Below are 17,060 nucleotides of genomic sequence, written 5' to 3'. Positions count from 1 at the left end.
CTTATTCTCAATTAGAAATTTGATATGAATTATATGAAATTGTTAATACAGAACCAAATTGTAATGTTTATTAATCTCTATTCTAATCCTTTCGACATCTAACCCTTTATCTAACAATCAAGTAATTTATTAAAAAAATATAATTATGTTTTCACTTTTTTGAACATACTATCTATATTTTAACTATCAACTACAACAGTCAATCTAAATGATAATAATTTTTGCTCACGAATATTCTTTTACATTCCAATATGTTTCTCAAATGAAAATTATAATTAAGAATATGATTAAAAAGGTAAAAATGTTAGAAATTTATTAACATCTAAAATACAACATTACATTCTTCTTTAAGATCATCTTTCGGTGTCAGCAATGGTAGGTACAACGTATTTAATCTCTAAAAATGAAGCCTTTTTACATTCAATTTATAAACCATAAAATAAAATACAGTGCTATGCTTGCATATTATAAATGCTAGTCAAAACATTACATATCAAAGAGCTTTAGGTGTGGTGAAAACAAAAAACAATACATTAGTGGGAAACAAGAGGTTGTAATATTTATTTTTACCATGATGGGACATTATGAAGCTTGATTTACACCAAAAATCACCAACCTAGTAGAAATTGCTTGGCTCAAACTGAATATTGTTCTTGAAACTTGGTAGCAACTATAGAACTCAGTAGAGCCTAAATTACTTGTTTAACATTGTTAACTATACAATAAGCTCGGTAGCTACTAGAACCATCTGAATAAGTGTGTGACACTAATAAACAAACTTGACTGAAATGTGAACAAATGATACAATACAAGTATTACTTTAACTACGCACAAATTATTGAGATTGTTAATGAGCCATGCCTTGGATTCCTTAAGCTTGAACTTGTGTAGAAACCTTTTAAATGCAATTACATCTAAGTTGATAATATTACTTTCATCTTTCAGTCCATATATAAGGATGCAATTACTAATTAAATAAGATGTTTCTTTAAGGAGATAGATAGTCTTAGGAATAGTGACTACTTTTTGTGCCAAGAACATATCTGGTATAGATAATATTACATGTATTTATGTCAATCATTCTTGAGATAATTACCTTGTTAAGGATCAATAAAATTATACCATTTTGGATTGAGTTAAGAAAAATTTGATCTGAGAATATCCACTCTTTTAATTGTTTTCTCCGTAGGGTTTAAGACAAATGACTTATACTCTATTATTAGTTAATTACCAAATGAGTTATTCATGGAAAAATAAAAATAAATAGTTTGATAGAGTTAGAATAGGGATATTAATAGTAATTGTCAAATGAATGGTTATATCCACCCTTACTAATTTTTTTACATAAGGTGCGTGGTGGACTCATTTGAATGATGTTCATAATAAAAATATGCAAGCTATGGATAATAAATAAACTATGTACATTTGGGGATGTAGCATAAGGAAATAAATGACCGATCATTAAAATTGAAGAAAAAATATGTTTATAAAAGCAAAAGAGTATTTATTGTAACCACAATTTATTAACCATTTATGAACTGGATCACTAACTTGCATAACAATATAATAATAATGTTAGTATCTATATAAATAAATTCTTTTGTACTTTAAAATAGAACAACTTGTATGGTTTGACTCCTTTTTTTCATTCTGGTCATGACATTTTTAACATAAATTTTTTTAAAAAAAAAATTGTATCTATAATGAAATGAAACTACCTAGTGGAGAAATATGAATTAACAATGTTCTTTCTAATTCATAATTTTGTCCATTGTAATAAATCAAATTTATTAAGAAGTATATAATTCTCCATAACTATTTAGAATATAATAAATAGAATAAAAAGAAACATAAAAACTAAATAAATAGTTGTCCCTTTTGAATATTATTGAAACATCATACGACAATTAACTATTTACCATAAATACAATAATTCTCCAAAGAAAAAGAAAGTGTTTCAGCAAGGCACCAAACTGATGCTCGCATAGTAAACACACTCCCATATATCTTCCATATTGTGCAGGCCACCAAGAAAATCCTTCTAATTTTAAATTTGACATTTTTAATAGCAGATGTTGATTTTTGGTTCAGATCCAAACACTTCAGCTTCAATGTCATCCATTACACTAATATTTAGTCATCAAGTGATGATATATCAAAGGAAGTTTTTCATAGAAGAGATGGTAGAAGAATATGGTGAGAGCTATTAGTGATATAGATGTAGTGATTAAAAATAACCCCCAAATGTTGTGAATATTCAACCTATTTGAATCTACTGTTGCTCCAGGATTAGCACACACGGTATCATTGAAATGCATTACTTCAATTTTATGCATTTCTCTGTCCTCTGAGAGAGACAAAAGGTCCCTTGAAATGTCTGATAGCAGAGGAGAACCTTTCAAAAACACCTGCACCAAAACAATAGCTACTAAAAATTGTTTAGTATAGATGAAAAACACAGGCAAAGTTCAATATTGGGTTTCATACTAAACTTTGCCACTGCAAAGTTCTCTATACGTATGCTATCTTGTACTAGATTGTATCAGATGTTTCCGTAATAAAGATTTCCTTGCTTGAGTGTGGATGTAGGTAAGCTTTTCTTGTTGGAGTTGATGAAATCTAATTCTAAAGATGCCCAAGATCACCTGCATGCAAATAACCTGTCAAAGGGAAGCCAAGGAAGGAAGAGCATGGAGCTAGGGAAAAACCCTAAATGGACATGAGAGAGAAAATATGAAAATACAAGAAAATATGTATTTACAATATGCAATATGTGTTGATGAAAATACAATGAGCGAGACCAAATATAAAGAGCTCCAAGAATCTCCTAGAAGAAGTTAGAAGATGCTAAGAGATAAGTGTGACAACTAAATATACATCCACATGAGGTAGAAAGTCCTCGAACAAGGTGAGAGGATAAGTATGACTTAGGAGAGAACAAAATCCCATATTTTCAACAACTTATAACAAACTCTTAGACTACAACTAATAAATAAATGCATTTACCTAAGTAAGCTTAAGTAAATAGAATAAATAATAAATAATTAATTATTTACTCTAACATCCCCCCTTAAGTGCAACTTAGGGAAATGCCTTAAGCTCACAAAACTAAGATGAATGCAGAATGGGTCCCGGCAACAAGACCATGTTAGGTACCCATGAACAATGCAACAAAATACAACCTCTAAAAATGGGGAAAGAGAGAAAACCACGTGGTAAAAACCCTCCCCCAAAAAGAGGTAAAAACCTAGTGAAGAACTGAAGAAGTCTCTAACTAGGGGAATGTCCCCTAAAATAGGAACAAGGAGTGATCATGAAGAGCATCACTGAAGCATGAAGAAGCCACAAAATTTGCCAAACCACTAATCTGAAGTACCACCAAGGAAGAAGATGGCATGAACCTAGCATGTCTATATGGTAGATGATCCATCTCACCGAAATGCATAGGTAGCCAGCCACTACAATCGCCTCATATATAGGATCAACCACTGAATACATAGTTCACACTATCAAAGCATCAAACAATGGATGCATTAGAACAACATCATAACCCCCCCTTAATGCAGACGGGGTGAGATGACAGGCAACTGAGAAGGTGAGCCAAAGTCTCCTACAAACGAACCAAGAATGACAAGAGTGGAAGAGGTACAAACACCTATAAAGACACAGTCACACTGACGCTGCATGGGGCTAATGTTGTGAGAGGGATACTCACTTGACAAAGGAATATGGCACAAGTATGACAACTACTATCCCCCCATGGTGCTTTATGAAAAGAGTACAAGTACATCTATCTCAAAACAACGTTCATGACCCCTGAAATGTAAGAGTGGCACTTTATCTCAATGCGATACATAAAATTTCTTCAAAATGATAGCTACAATGATCAAAACCAAAAACAAGCTTATACAAAAGAAAGTATAGCCTAAAACAAAAGAAACCATGCTAGGAAAATGATCCTCAGACCTAAAACACCCAAGATATCCACCATGGACCAAAAAATGTCAAAAATATGATAGAAAGAGCATGGGTTAGAAACTAAGGAAAAAGACTACTTTTCTAAAAATATGACAAAACCAGCTTTCCAAAAATATAACGTTTTCAAAAAACTGACATGGAATGCAAAAGATATGCATGCCGGAGTCAAAAACATAACTTCGGACTTCAACTAAAAAAAGGTCAACAAAAATGGATCAAAAATTTAAAATACCTACACCAATGTCTCCATCTTGGAACTAGCTTTCTGGTGCTTCTTTCAAATTGGAAAAATACCTCCATATGCTCAAGTTATGGCCAAAAAATTGAAGGTAGGTCCAAAATGACCTAGGAGAGGTGCAAGTGGCACATGATGCAGTGTTGACATCATGTTGATTTAAAATTGATGGCCTACAGCCTGTCCCAGCAAAAAAGGCCATGTGGCAAGTATGGATGACATGGCAGGTGATGTGGCAGGGTCCACGTGGCAAAGTGCCACATGACACCCATGCCACGTGTCACCCCCACAGCTGTTGATTGCACTGTCAAACTCGTTGACTATGTAGAAACTGTGCCAATTGTATAGGCTAAGTAGACAAGTAGAGTGGAGGCTATGCTATTTGGTGGAGGTGGCGTAGGAGTGGCAAAGTGTTGGGGCCACTAGCGGAGGTGACATAACGAGTGGTGCCTAGGCTGCGCTGAAGAGCAAGGTTGTGTTGCCTGTTGCAACCATTGTAGGCCACGCATAGGTGGCATGGTGGTGCCAGCCCACTTTTTATATATTTTATATTTTTTGATGTCGAAATCGTCCATACTACCGTACGAAAACCTCCTGCAATTAAATTTTTTTTTTCTCCCGAGGCCCTGTGTCCAAAATCGACGAATTTTATATGGATCCTAGTTGAAAAGCACCTTCTAAATCCAATGGCAGCATCTTTTTGGGCCTAATGTGCTTTGAAAATTTGCTGATCCCCTGATTTGAAGAAAAAATGCACAAACAAACTAGGGTTTGTGACTCCAAATTACAACTTCAAGAATTGTTCAATGAAGCAGCAGCAGGGAGGTTCTGATACCATGTTGGAGTTGATGAAATCCAACTTCGAAGATGCCCAAGATCACCGACATGCAAATAAATTGTTAAAGGGAAGCCAACGAAGGAAGAGCGTGGAGCTAGTGAAAAACCCTAAATGGACATGAGAGAGAAAATATGCAAAAATAAGAAAATATGTATTTACAATATGCAATATTTGTTGATGAAAATACAATGAGGGAGCCCAAATATAAAGAGCTCTAGGAGTCTCCTAGAAGAAGCTAGAAGACGCTAGGAGATAAGTGTGACAACTAAGCATACATCCACATGAGGTGGAAAGTCCTCGAACAAGGTGAGAGGATAAGTATGACTTAGGCGAGAACAAACTCTCGTATTGTCAACAACTTATAACAAACTCCTAGACTACAACTAATAAATAAATGCATTTACCTAAGTAAGCTTAAGTAAATAGAATAAATAATTAATAATTAATTATTTACTCTAACATTGTTGAACTATGATAAATCTATGTTATTGTGTATTTCATCTTCTTTGATTCAATTTCTTTGCCTGTTATTACATTTACAATTGGTATTAGAGCCAAGATGAGGCTAGAGTAGAGATGGAAGATAGTGAGGTTGATTTTATCATCAAAAAATTTCTTGGAAATTTGGGCTCAGTAGAAAATGAGGTTGTGCTTGCTAAGAGTAGAAGAATCCACCATGTGCACTGATGGGATGGCTGGGAAAGTCAGCCTAAAGCTAAACAAAAAGATTTAAAAGCTCTTAAATATGAGCTTATTGCAATCCTTGAGCGTACAGGCGTGAATAAGAAAGTAGTGATGGAAGAATTGCAAAAGTGGATAAGAGAAGATAAGACTGGTGAGTTTGTAAAGTGCCTAGTTTCGGCATATTATAAAATGAATTCTCTAATATCTGGTTCCAAGCTCAAAGATACAAATAATTTTGCATCAAGAGTTTATAGGATGTTGCAACTAGAATAATTTTAAGAGCATGCAAAGATTTCAGTAGAAGAGGATGAAAGAGCAGAGGACGTTTCTCACATGATAGAAGACATAGTTGAAAGAAAATGAAGGCAAAGAGAGAAAAATACACAAAAATAAAACTGATTTTATTGCCTTACTGCCTTGCTGAAATACATTACATAAGGCCTCTATTTATAGAGGTTTGAGAACTCTCTCTAGAATACAACAAACATTTTACACATGCTATAATATTAAATATGGTCCTAAATATGGGTGGTTGGGATGGTAGACTGTCTACTTTGCAATTACTTTGGACGGCTAGAGTGTGGGCTATGGATGGTGGATGGTCTACAAAAATTAATACTGTTGACACTCCCCCTTAATTTCTATCATTAATAAATTTTGCATCAGTAATACCCAATTTCTCTCACAGATATTCAAACTTATTCTTTGGCAATGCCTTAGTGAAAATATTTGCCAATTGATCTTTAGATTTGCAGAACTCAAGATAAATTTCTCCATTGTTGACCAATTCTCTGATGAAGTGGTACCTTGTATCAATATGTTTGATCCTTTTATGAAATACATGATTCTTAGATAATTCTATTGTTGATTTGTTATCACAAACAATTGGTGTTGGTTCTTCCTAATGATGGTGAAGATCGAACAAAATTCGATGCATCTATACTACTTGACATGTTGTGGAAGTGGCAACTACATATTTTGCTTTAGCTAATGAGATTACCACTATAGATTGCTTCTTTAATGCCCATGACACGACTCCTGATCCAAGGTGAAAGATATATCCAAAAGTGCTCTTCCTATCATCAATTCTACCTACAAAATCATTGTCAGTATAACCAATCAAACCAAAATTGTTAGCTTTGGAATATAGGATTCCATATCTTGTTGTTCCTGCAATATATCTCTATATCCTTTTTCCAACTTGCCAATGAGAATTTTGTGGTGACTCCATGAACCTTGAGATCAAACTGACACTATACATGATGTCTGGCCTTGTAGCTATCATATAAATTAAACTTCCAACAAGTCTTTTAAACATAGTTGGATGAACATTTGAGCCCTTCTCTTCCTTGCTAAGTTTTGTTCCTGTTGCAATTGGAGTTGATGTTGGATTGCAATTCATCATTTTAAATCTCTTCAAAACATCCTTTATATACTTGGATTGACAAATAAAGATACCTTTGTCACATTGAATAACTTCAATACCTAAGAAATATCTCATCAACCCCAAATCTGTCATTTCAAATTCTTTCATCATTTCTGACTTGAACATGTCTATCAATAAATTTCTAGTGAATATCAATTCATCAACATACAAACATACAATCAAAATTTTACCTTCCTTGTTAGTCTTGACATACAACGTGGGCTCATTGTTACTTCTATTGAATTGATTACTTATCATGTATGAATCAATTCTCTTATACCAAGCCCTAGGAGCTTGTTTCAAACCATAAAGTGCCTTGTTTAGTTTATATACCTTGTTTTCATGACCACAAACCTCATAACTAGGTGGTTGTTTAAAAATTTCATCAAGAAAACCATTCAAAAAAGCTTATTTTACATCCATTTGTACACTTTCCAATCATTTTGTGTAGCTACTGCTAAAATAGTTCAAATTGTGTCAAGTCGAGCAACTGGAGAAAATGTTTCATTATAATCAACTCCATATTGTTGTGAAAACCCTTTAGCAACTAATCTTGTCTTATGCTTAACAATTTCATCTTTTGCATCAAATTTAATTTTGTATACCCATTTGACTCCTATACAATCTTTTCCTTTAGGTAAATCCATTAATTCCTATGTTTTATTTCTTTCAATAGAGTCAATTTCTTCATCCATTGCCTTGATCCATTTATCTTCTTTAATTGCTTCATCAAAATACAATGGATCACAAGAAAATAAAGAAAAATTTGAGTAAATATCTATATTCTCTTCTTCTTGATCATATATTTCTTTTAAGCTTCTTGTCTTCTTACCTTTGTAGCTTGGTGTTGAGAATGTAGAATTCAATTTATCACTTACATTTGAACCTAGAGGTGAGGCTCCTTGCACAAAGTTCCTTGGTGGAGTATTCGGTGTTGATTGAGTCCCTTGTTCCTTTAATTCATCATCACTTTGTAATATTGGTGCTCCTCTTGTAACTTGTTTGTTATTACTTTCATGCTATGAATCTTCTTCTTCAAATTTAACACCCCTGCTAATGATCAATTTTTTTGAAATAGGGTTATATAATCTATAAGCCTTTGATTCTTCACCGTAACCAATAAAGATATTTTTTTCACTTTTATCATCCAATTTCTTTCTCAATTCAAATGGCACTGATAAATAAGAAACACATCCAAAAACTCTAAAATGAGATACATTATGTTTCTTACCATTCCATGTTTCTTATGGAATTATGTTATTAACACTCTTTGTAGGAGTCCTATTCAAAATGTATACAGCACATGCTACTACTTCTGCTCAAAACTCATTGGATAGATTTTTGGCCTTCAACATACTCCTTGCAATTTCCATTATGATTTTGTTCTTCCTCTTTTCTTCACCATTTTTTTGTGGTGTATACCTTATGGTAAACTACTTCTTAATTCCATGAAATCTGCAAAATTCTAGAAACTTGTTAGAACTGAATTCACCACCTCTATCAGATCGCAATACTTTGATGTAGAGATCACTTTGTTTTTCAACCAAAGATTTAAACTCCTTGAATTTTTCAAAAGATTCACTCTTTTTTTTGAGAAAGTATATCCAAGTCTTCCTACTAAAATCATCAATAAATGTTAGGAAATATATACTTCCTCCTAAAGATGGAGTTTGCATAGGCCCACATATATCAGTGTGAACTAATTCCAATGGTGCTCTTGCTCTATATGAACCTCCTACTGGAAAGCTTTCTCTATGTTGTTTTGGCAAAATACAACATTCACATGAACTTGGTGGTTTCAATATCTAAGACAATCCTTTCACTATATTTTTTCTTTTGTAACAAGCTCAAAGCATCAAAATGAAGATGACCATATCTCAAATGTCATAGCCACGACTGATCTGAGTATACTGTCTTGAAACTAACTTCTTTTCCTCCTTGAATGCAATGAATCTGGAGGGAGAACATTCAATTTTGTGTCATGTTGACCCTTGCAATTAACCTATCACTAGGATTTCTATCCAAGATTGTGCAAACATCATTATCAAAAGAAACTTTGTAACCCTTTTGTACTAGTTGACCAACACTCATGAGATTGTGTTTTAATCTAGGCACAAAATACACATCAGCAATATATATTTTTCCTCTATTTTTTGTCAAGACATTTATAACACCTTTTCCCATTACAGAGACTTTACTATCATTTCCTAGCTTTACTTCAAATTTTATAGAATCATCCAAGCTAGCAAACAAATCTTTATTTCCAGTTATATGGTTACTACATCCACTATTTAGGAACCATATATCACTAGAACTTTCTTGAGCAACATTACAAGTTATAAATAAACTTCCTAAATTGTTATTAGATACATTTGAGTAATTAGCACCATTATTTTCAATATTCTCTTGTTTCTTTCTACATTCACTTGCAATATGACCAAATCTCTTACGATAATGACACTGAATTCGAGATTTATCAAACCTTGATGATGGGTGTTGGTATGAACTTCTGCAACATCCTCTGTTCGAACTCTGAATGGATTGATTTGTTATTTCTTCTTGATTTGGACTTCCACATCCATCTATACTTCTACCTCTTCCTCTTCCTCTATAGTTTGATCTTCCTCTTCCTCTACCAAAAGATATATGTGATCTAAAAGCATTCTCCAAAGAAGAATTGTTATTTCTATTCATTCTTGATTCATGAGATAAAAGTGAACCCATTAACTCATCAATAGATTGTATTATCAAATCCTTTGATTCTTCAATGGCATCAAATTTTCTAGGCAAACAAAGAAGTATCTTTCCAACAAAATTTTGATCTGTCAAATCATCACCATATGATCTAATCTGATTAACCACTTTCATTACTTGATTTAGAAATTGATCAACTGAGTTTGAATCCTTCATACAAAAAATTTCAAAGTCATGCCTTAAAGTTTTCAATTTAGCAATCTTAACTTTTGATGACCCTCGATATGTTGTTTCTAAAATATTCCATGCAATTTTAGACCTTTTAGCTGCACATACCTTGGGAAAAATTGATTCATCTAAAGATTGTTGAATTAGAAACAACACTTTAGCATCATTTTTCCTGTTATCTTGTAATTTATCCTTTTCATCTTGTGTTAATGTAGACTCATCTTGTGGTTCAATAAAACCCTTTTTAATAAGATCCCATATGCCTTGAGAACAAAATAATGTTTTCATTTTTATAGCCCAAAATTCATAATTTTTACCAGAAAATATTTGAATTTGTGGTTGAGCTATACTACTTCCTAAAGCCATATTAATACTCACAGTTACAACTACACCTTACAATTTTAAACTTTTCTTTACAAAAAAAATCCACCAAACAAGTCTAAGCCAATGACATATAGCTTAAACAAACAACAATAAAATATTATTTTCCCTTTTTAACAATTTTTGCTCATTAGACTTCACTCCACGAAATCGGCTCATACCTTCTTCAAACATTAACTGGCATATTTTCTTCTCTCAATCTTCACAGCCACTAATCTCCAACTTTAGAAGCTAATGATCTACAAGAAAGAAAATATTGGAAGCTCCATTCACTACTACAACAGTTATACATATCAAAAAATAATTTTTTTCTCCTAAGCCCAGCTCTTCATGCTCTAATATCAATTTGAAGGCAAAGAGAGACAAATACACAGAAATAAAATTGATTTTATTGCCTTACTGCCTTGCTGAAATACATTACATAAGGCCTCTATTTATAGAGGTTGGAGAACTCTCTCTAGAATACACCAAACATTTTACACATGCTATAATATTAAATATGGGCAGCTGGGATGGCAGATTGTCTTCTATGTAATTACTTTGGATGGCTAGAGTGTAGGCTATGGACGGTGGATGGTCTATAGAAATTATTACTATCGACAGAAAAGGCCTATGTGTCCACCAAAAAGATGGTCAGGATGTCACTAAAGTTGTTGCTCAACCTAGAGATGAGGATGCTTACAAGACACCGATCAAAGGTGACAACGTTGTAGTATTTAATGACATCACCTTTTGGTCAAATGATGGATTGGGAAATAAGGACCCTATAGAGAACTTGCAGATGTATGGACCACATGATTACCAAGCCGGCGTGGATGAGGAGGGGTAGGGAAAGACCCCAGATAAGGCTCCTACAAGGAGTCCACCTCACTCTATCTTGGAAGGTTTCCCTTGTGATGCATCTAACAAGTAGGGTTGGCTGAAGGTCCACGTCCCATTACTGGTGATCGTTCTAATCCAAACACCTGGTCATTATTGTTTGGAATGTTTGGGAGATGTACCCTGGATTATGACCATTGGTGTAGCACTAAGGTTGCTTAGGGAAAAAGGAATGGAAATTTCTATTAAAATAGACTCACCTTAGGTTGTTTCCTGTCAATTTCAAAACAAGCTATAGTTTTGTGGTGATTTAGGTGGCTCAAGGAATAATAATAATGGAAATAATGTTGTCTTAAATCAGAACAACTATAAAATTGATGCAAATTATGGAAGAGAAGATATTTTTTACTCCAATTTGATTTGGAGAAGACTCATTCGGAGTGTGCTGGAACAAATTCTAGCGAAGTTAAGATCTTCTCAAGGTTTGGTTGTTCTATGAGATTTGAATTGGGAACCAGGGATGCTAATACACATGGGTGTACTAGTTGGACTTCATGGGGGAGATTGTTGGGATATGAAGCCCAATGGTCACTGACTGTTCATTCTCCCTATTGACTCTTCATATTCATACAGTTCTATATAATGGCTATATGCAGCCCGTGTAATCCATCCATTTATTCATAATAAAATAATCCGTGTTCAAGTGTGGACGTAGGCAAGTTTTGCCGAACCACGATAAATCTTGTGTTTGTGTGTTCATCTTCTTTGTTCTATTTCTTTGCTTGATTTAACATTTACAGAAGGGAACTCACAAATCCTAGATCATCAGTTCTGTAGGTAGGCCCACGATTGTATATTCGCATTGCTGGGACAAGAAGAGGTGAAGATATGGGATCTCATCAAAAATAATAGCAATGCCTCCTCTTTCAGGACCCTTTGTCAACGCCTCTGCATACCCTTTCGCAGATGAATAATTTTTCAAATTGTCATCTGATATGCCGAAGTGCTATTGCAAATAATCACCCACAAAAGACCCATTTTGGTAGCCTACTGAAACTCTACTGTTTCTCAAGGAGTCCACACTTGTAATCATTGGTGTCATTTGTTGAACTATGAAGATCAAAGTGAGACTGGCTATGTAGCTCGATGTCAATATCAGAACTACAAAAAGCTAGATTATAATTGCGATTCTACTCTCATTTCTGACGATCACCTCCCCTAAAAATATCACCACAATTGAAGGATATTTAAAAAATTTTGAATAAACATGCTCAATATTTCATTAGGTAGAATGGCAGAATTATAGACGTTTATGTTTGTGGCTACGTTTAAGTCAAAGAATGTTATAATTATGTCATTTGAGTACTCACTATGAGAGGAAAAAAGAGTGAAATATGAAAACCTAGAACAAGAGCCAAGTGAAGAAGATTTAGATAGATATAATATAGCTATTAATTTGGGAAGACAATGCAGCAGTAGCAGAGAATATCATTTAATACCATAGAGTGGTGACCACTTGGGTGATGAGATCTCCTCCAAAGATATCATTTATTACATGCTCAAGAATCCACACCACCGCTCCTGTAAAGACAAAGAATATCCCCATTGCGCACCACACACTACCTGTAAATGGGAGGAGAAATGCCCACGGATTGTTCCCGCCATTAATGGTAATCATGGGCACCACCATCGCCATGCCAGTGTCTGTAAACGGATGTGTGAAATCCACAAACTTGCTTCGATTTGCTAAAATTGTAGTATCGCCCACCACCGCGTCGAATTTTTGCATAAAGAAAATGCATTAGCAATATCATTCGATAGTTTAACTAAAATTGTGTGTCAACAGTTCTTTAAAATCAAAATTGTAGCACGAGAACAAGACACGGACATTTAAGTAGACTTGGTAGACAAGATCGTCATAGGTTTTAGTCTCGTAAGGAATGAGATCATATTGAAGGTCATAGTCAAGCTTCTTTCGAGCCGCTTCAAATACATCCTTACAGAACCCCGTGACAATGGTTTGGTTACGGCTTTTATCATATGTGACTGTTAGGAACTCCTTGAATCCATCCTTTACGGGCACCGCTATTTGAAGCCTTTTGCCCATTGTGAGTATCACCAAACCTCGTGGAATCTGTGAGCCTTCGCCTGGCCAAATCACCGTTTTAAGACTTTCTATAGTACTAGTGTCTGGAGGCAGGGGAAACACGCTGGATAGGTGCTCAGTTTCATCCCTCCAGTAACCGATGGAATGGTAATTTTTTCCTACCACATTTACTATTTCGTAAGTAGATCCTGATAATTCTCCATTGCTAAGACTGATAGTCCCACTTAGCTTGGTAAAGTTGGTTGCAAGTATGTGTTGCAATAGTCGTTGGCCCTGCTGAAACACTCTGATTCTTGTCAAGTCCGTTGCATTTACACATTCTACTAGAGGGATAGAAGGCTCTGAGAAGTTAAAGCTATAACAGGCCCGAAGAATGTGAAACTGAAAAAATAAAATGAAAAAGAAAAAGTAAAATGCTGAAACTATTGATTTAGATCATTCGGATACACATAGAATTGAAACTAACAATGATATTGAAATCATACTAAATTGCTAGAATGATATGAATATTGATATGAATAATATTGAATAATACTAAATCATTACATTTATGCCTAGGCATATTTATATAGTTTTATTTTCCCTTACAACAACTACTTACGGGAATAACTTCCCAACAGTTATATATTGAACTAATTTTATTTATCTAACCTAAACACAAAAACTAACCTATTATTACATTAATTCAACAATCATTCTAACTTATTTAGAAACTAATCTAATTAATGTAACAAGTCCAACATTCCCAACCTAATTAATGTAATAAGTTCAACATTCTCCCCCTTATTACATTAATCTAATAAAATTGAAAATCCTTCACCAAGATGATAAACTTTGATGAAGCTCCTTCAGCAATCTTTGAAAGTAATCTGCAACTTCAGATTGCAAAGCTTAATCCTAAAGTTGAGCTCCTTCACCAATCTTTCTCCGCAACTTCAAATTTAAAATCCTAATCCTGAAGTTGCCCTCATATCCCAACTTCAGATTGCAAATCTTGAAGTTGGCCTCATAAAAACATTGTTTCTACCTCTTTTACACAACAAGACATAGTTCCTCCACATTTTCACATCTCCATGGAGTGTGCTTGATGCCTCCTTTGGTGTTGCACATGAGACGCCTTTCTTCTGAAAGTCCACATCTCCTCTGAGTGTGTCTAACGCCTCCTCAAGTGTCGTAGAAACAATCACCACTAAAATGTCTGGACGTCTTTCTTTTGAAATTTGACATCTCTTCCGAGTGTCTCAAACGCCATTGTTGAAATCCTACCCCCCCTACTCAATAGAAGGACAATCACGTAGCCAAGCCCCCTCTTTTCTTCAGGGACACAAATTTATCAATTCCCCTCTTATCTTCAGCAAGGAATTGGCCAAGCCACACAAATCTATCAATTCCCCTCTTATCTTTAGTGAGGAATTGGCCAAGCCCCAACTTTACAAAGACACAAATAGGTGCTTCTCATGCAGTAATCATCTATAAGCGACAAGCTAGCTTGAGATGATAAAAATCCTCCAACCTCCATTGCCTCCAACCTCCTATTGTTTTAGACTCTGATCATCCAAAATCCATCAAAGACACTCTTCTCACCATTGATTAACTTGCTCTGATACCATTGTAACAGGCCCAAAGAATTTGAAACTAAAGAAATAAAATGAAAAAACAAAAGTAAAATGCTGAAACTATTGATTCAGATCATTCAGATACACATAGAATTGAAACTAACAATGATATTGAAATCATACTGAATTGCTAGAATGATATGAATATTGAATAATACTAAATCATTACATTGATGCCTGAATATGTTTATATAGTTTTATTTTCCCTTACAACAATTGCTTATGGAAATAACTTCCCAACAACTATATATTGCACTAATTTCATTTATCTAACCTAAACACAAAAGCTAACCTATTATATTAAAAGCTGGTATTATTAGATGTCAATTTAGTAATGGCTCCAGCTACCATCTGCACGCTGTCATAAGCTAGGAGACCGTATTGGTTCAGCTCTGTCTGGGAGAAATCCTCATCCGGGTTCTCAGCTCTAAATATTTGTTTCCATCGTTTAGTGAAATTCGTTCGCTTTTTCGAATTGGGAACATAAGTCTTCACTCCAACAATGCCTTCCATGGATGCCATTGTGGTAGCGTTGAGCAGACTATCGAAGAGACTGGTAAAGCCATCCGTTGTTATGCAAACATAACTGGGTCCCAACATTCCAACGTCATGTGCCTCCGCAAAGAGCTTCATCCTGAGACGAGAGTTCATGTGAGCATCAAATACTCTGGACTGCATATTATTCAACTTGAAGAGCTCTTCCCTTATGCCCTCCCTGCTCCCATTTGGGGAAATTCAGGATCTGTATTCTATTTTGGAACCCACGTCGCGCAGCGCATCGTTCAAAGAATTCATGGCGTCCAAACCGAAATCATCGCCAGGATAAACAACCACGATTTGTCTCCAGCCATAGTACCTTACGAGGGACGCAACGGCCTTCATCTGCAACGGATCGCTCCATGCCATTGGAACAAAGTATGGAAATCTGGAGTTGGTGAGAAGGGGACTCGTAGCAGAAAATGACACAATCGGCACATTCCCTGCATCTCCCACATCTGATACGAACTCTGCAACTTGAGACTTTTGGGGCTCGATTATCGCTACAGCTCCCCCTTTCAGCAGATCGATGGCTGCAGGATTAGAATTATCAACGACATTAATCTAAGCTGACCCATTCAATGTTACAACTGGCCAATTATCATAAACAAGAAAAAGAAAAGTAAATTACCCGCGCTCGCACCGCGGACTGAATCTCCTTGCGCATTAAGCATATTGAGGAGAAGCTGCGTGGCGTTGAGAAGGTGTGGATCATTATTGACATCCTCCATGGCCAAATGAATGGCAGTTTTGGCAACTCTGCCCGCCAATGTATCAAAGTCAACGATGGCACCAACATGAATGTTGGTATCAGCTGTCGCTAATGAGTACAGATTCGAAAGGAAGATGATAACATGAAATATTGCTCCCAACATTTGCTGGTGGCAATCAATGGCTGCAGTGTTGGGTGATGCGACGCGCTCCCCTGCTCACAGATGGTTAATTATGTGGTGTTCAATGTTCACTAACAGTCATGGCTTTTGGTGCAACGGCAAATGGGCTCTACAATTGATATCAGAGCTTGGTTTAGGCCTGGTCATGGGTTCAAATCTCCCCGGTGCCTTCCTGACCCGCGTAAGCACCTGGTATGCGCGTCGAGGGGGAGATTGTTGGGTGATGCAACGCGCTCCCCTGCCCACAGGTGGTTAATTATGTGGTGTTTCATGTTCACTAACAGTCATTGCTTTTGGTGCAACGGCAAATGGGCTCTACATGCAGTACCATCACTCCCCTTCATTTTTATCGGAGACGACTTAAAACCTTCAATTTCACAATCTTTTCACAGCTTCAACTGTTAAGACCATCACACTTTGTTCTTAGCAAATGCTGATCTCTTTGGGTATATATATATATATCAACAGTTGAACAATCTGGTGATATAGATATATACTAGCACTTGCACTTTTGAAGGGTTCAAGAATTACGCCGACAATGTTATATATATGATAGTGTTACAATATTTTTGAGATGAAGTGGCCTCATACACGAGATAGATGATAGGAAAGTTTTTTAGTATA

General features: G+C 35.3%; 1 pseudogene; it reads right to left on the bottom strand.

Annotated features, from left to right (window-relative positions):
- Positions 1 to 17,060, bottom strand: part of LOC149554733 (glutamate receptor 2.7-like) — a 90,621-nt pseudogene that overhangs the window by 43,985 nt on the left and 29,576 nt on the right.

This window comes from Cupressus sempervirens, chromosome 5 (assembly GCF_028749045.1).
Source record: "Cupressus sempervirens isolate cs-2001-9-10 chromosome 5, ASM2874904v1, whole genome shotgun sequence".
NCBI lineage: Eukaryota > Viridiplantae > Streptophyta > Pinopsida > Cupressales > Cupressaceae > Cupressus > Cupressus sempervirens.
This window is presented reverse-complemented; position numbering and strand designations above follow the sequence as displayed.